The sequence below is a fragment of the Dipodomys spectabilis genome, unplaced genomic scaffold, assembly GCF_019054845.1.
Source record: "Dipodomys spectabilis isolate Male_0828 unplaced genomic scaffold, ASM1905484v1 ptg000018l, whole genome shotgun sequence".
Lineage (NCBI taxonomy): Eukaryota > Metazoa > Chordata > Mammalia > Rodentia > Heteromyidae > Dipodomys > Dipodomys spectabilis.
In genome coordinates, this window is record NW_024870695.1 from 19928578 (window position 1) to 19932618 (window position 4041).

Genomic DNA, 4041 nt, shown 5'->3' on the forward strand with positions numbered 1-4041 from the left:
CTCCGCCCCCGGGTGCCCGTGCCCCGCCCCGGAGCCCGGCTCCACCCCCCCACCCGCTGGCTCCGCCCACCTGCGTGAGTTCTCAGCCGCCTGCGCGTCATCACCCCGGGGAGCCAATCAGCGCTTACAGCGGCGCGGCGCCTGAGCTGCCATTCATCCGCGGACCTGAACGGCGGGGTGGGGCCTCGAGGTGAAGGGGGCGGGGCGATGGAAAAGGGAGGGGCGCTGGAAGGGCGGTGCTCTTCAATACAGCTTTGAGGTGAAGCCAGATTAGAGGTGGGCCGGGAAAAGGAGAGGAATCTCAAGGACGTGTGCCAAGACTTAAGCAACTGTGAAGGAAACAGCAAGCAAATAAGGATGTCGGTGTGCGTTTAAACCTTAATCCCTGTATCATTCCTTCAGCATTTAGGCTACAGTGATGCGCCAGGACAGATTTGAAATCTTGAGGGCATAATCCGAGATCTGAGGAACACCTCAAAAGGTGGTTTTCCTTCTTTTTCTGTTTCTAGTTGAAGCAGCTTTCAAATAAATTAAAAAGACTTGGATCTGCCTCTTTTGGGTAAACCTTTTTAACTCAGAGGGCTTGTCAGGGTAGAGATACAAATGAATAAAGGAAAATTAATTGAAAGACTGGTTTACTGATTCTTCCTCGGGGTATCCCATCCACACCCATCCCCCATTCCTCAAAACTTGAGGTTCTCCAGGGCACCAGTCTCCATGCGTGTTTACTTTGCTTGCACTGAAGCCTTGGGAAGCTGGGGGATTTTTTTTTTCCACTCATAGTTCTAGTTTCCTCTTCCAAGCGCCAGGATCTAGAAAGGTATATTTCACAATGATAGCTTTAATCTTGCCAAGGACTGAGGCTCTGTGTTATTCATTTTACAAATAAGGAAACTGAGCCATTTAGAGGTGACACTATCTACAACAGCCAAGTTATAGAATCAGCCTATTCTTGTATTCACAGATAAATAAAATGTAGTCTATATAGAAGAGAGTCGTAAGCAGCTGTGAAGTAGAATGGGAGGGTGACAGCTGTCACTCCATTGATGACCAGCGTTGATTTCTCTGGCCAAGCAGGTGTCCCCTCCCTCCCTCACTGCTTACATTCTATATAGGACTTTCCTTCCACATGCTCTGTCTGAGAGAATGACCTTCCTTAATTGAGAAAGACCATTCCTGGGGTCAATGACATTTGCTAGAACCCCCAACTAAGCTCTCAAAAAGAAGAGTCATGCTTGTAGGAAAAAGGAAGGGAAGGGGAGGGGAGGAAGGTAGGAAGGAGAGAAGGGGAAGAAGGAGAGGGGAGGAAAAAGGAGGGAAGGGAAGAGAAAGGGAAAAGGAAGGAAAAGATCAGTGCATGCTACATCATGGATGAACCTTAAACACAAGGTGAAAAAAACCAGTTACAAAGAACCACAAAATAACAGGCCAACAATCTGCTCAGACAGAAAGTACACTTAGTGTTTGCCTAGGGCCAAGTAGTGGGAAAGCATTGAAAAAAATTATGTCTAAGAGACACAAAGTTTCTTTAGGGGGCCAGTGCAAATGTCCTAAAATTACAATTCTGTGAATAAAATACTGAAATACACACTTAAAATGCATGAATTGTGTGGCTTATGAACTATACCTTATATGTTAAAAATGATTTTGAAACCCATTATTTTTCTACTAAAAAAAAAAAAAGACCCCAAATGAAATAGATTGAAATAGCTGGAGTGCAGATAGATTATCCCTACTCAGGTTCACATTCTTACCATTTTTTATTTGTTTTGCAAGTTTGGGAGAAAAATTTTTATCAGAAGGTAACACATAATATGTGTTGAATACAGACTTTTTACATGGATTTAATTTTTAAATAATTAAAAATATCAAACACAATAAATCAACAGATATCCAGTAAACCTTCCATCAGTGACTTAGGAATATGCAAAAATAAAAACATCCGAGCATGGTAGAGCTAATTAGGGATATGGTATCAGAGAGAAAGACATCTAGAGATGGATTTTGAATAAAATATCCAACATGACTTAACAGGCCCTTTCACAAAGGGAAAATGGCTTACACAAACATGAGAAATGATCTGACCAAGAAAAACTTATAAGCTAGGTAAGTTTAGAAACACTGATGTGAATGATACTCACTCAAGGCAAAAAAAAAAAAAAGTCAGGTATAGGATCTCAAGCCTGTAATCTAGCTACTTAGAGGCTGAGATCTGGAGAATTGTAGTTCAAAGCCAGTCTGGGCAGAAAAATCTGCAAGACTCCATCTCTAAAATAGCCAGCAAAAAGCAGAGCTGGTGGCATGGCTCAAGTGGTAGAACACCAACAAATTTGAGGTCCTAAATTCAAATCCCACGCTGTTTGTTTGTTTTGTTTTTTAGAGTAAGGTAGACATTTAGATGAAAAAGGATAGAACACAGCACTTTGACTTTCAGTGGACTGTTTTGTAGAACAATGGGATACTAAATGAAAGTGGATTCTTTAAACAAATAAGATCACAATCAAAAATAGCTTCAACATTCATGAAGCCCACCTTCAGGGCAAAGTCTTTGTAGTTAAGCATCCCTCTGCATCTATTTCAGAGAAGGAATCCTAAGCATGTCCACAGAGAAGAGGAACTAGATTCAATCTACAGATTATAGTGATGGGAGTAGAAAAGAATGGAAAGGGCTTTTTTTTTTTTTTTTTTTTTTGTATGTATGCTCACAGGATATAACACACCTTTCTTGAGCTCAGTGGTACATTCTCCTTCTGCAGAACTAACTGCAAGCACATTTGCATGAACAAGCCTGTGGCTTACATGAAGGGATTTCTGATGGAGCAGATGCCAGGTGCTGTGGAAACTCTGAGGAGAGCACCTGCCTCTTCTCAGGGAGGGACACAGAGTCCCTGCATAGGATGCTGACCATGCCAGAACACAATCCCCTCCTCCCTCCCCTTCCCACAGCGACCTACCAATCAGAAAGGAGTAGATTTGCTTCACTCTGGTTCCAGAAGCCCAGAGAAGGTTAACTGAACTTACTGATCTCGGAAGTGTTACAGGCTCTTAATTTATGCCTACAAATGTCAGGGGAAAACATCAAATAGAGATGTCCCCAGCTGTGAAAGAGGCTATGATTAGGAGCTAGCCTGGGACTTAAAAAAAAAAAAAGTTCACAGTAAGCCATCTCAATAGAACAAAGGTGTGGGGGGCAGAGCTACTACATAGCTACAGTGGGAAGCATAATTAAGAAGATTAGGGTGCTGGCTGGCCTTGACAGAAAGAGACCCTAACTCACAAAAGGTTGAACTCTATCAGAGCAAAGAAAACGGTTGGAGTTCTGGTTCAAGTGATAGGTTTACCTTCCCAGCAATTACAAGGCCCTGAGTTCAAACCTCAGTATAAGCCAAAAAAAAAGTCTTCCCTATGCAATATCGATTGTGAACTCATGATTTATCTGAAGTTTAAATTTAAGTTAGCATCCTATATCCGATGGTTATCCTACTCCAGAGTCCTTGCTACTTCCCAACCTAGTAGCAGCAACTTCAACTATCTCATCATTCCCTTGAGTGGAGTTGTGGTGGTGTCTTTATGAGTTACCAGATGGGAAGACTACGTGGTTAGTGAGTTTTGCCATTTTGATAGGACCTGAAACCTTTGAGAAGCTGGAGACGACTCGAGTAAATAATAATAGACATGGTTCATTTACAAAGAAATATACTAGAAAATTCAGTGGAATGTAAAAACCTTCACATCTTGCCAACTAAACTGTATCAAGGAACCCTTCTGTTGGTTGGATTCAATTACCTTTCTGGCTCAACTCTTTGTGACTATGTATGTTTCTTCATTCAACTAATTCAGATCCCCCTGGGCAAGGGTCATTACCATTTCTGCTGAGTAGGAGACAGAAGAGGCTGGTAGGTTAGGTCCAAGATAGAGAAGGTAGGCCAAGGGGCTGGGAAGGTGGCTCAGTGGTAGAGTGCTTGCCTTGCATTCATGAGGCCCTGGGTTCGATTCCTCAGCACCACATAAGCAAAAAGAAAAAAGCCAGAAGTGGCGCTG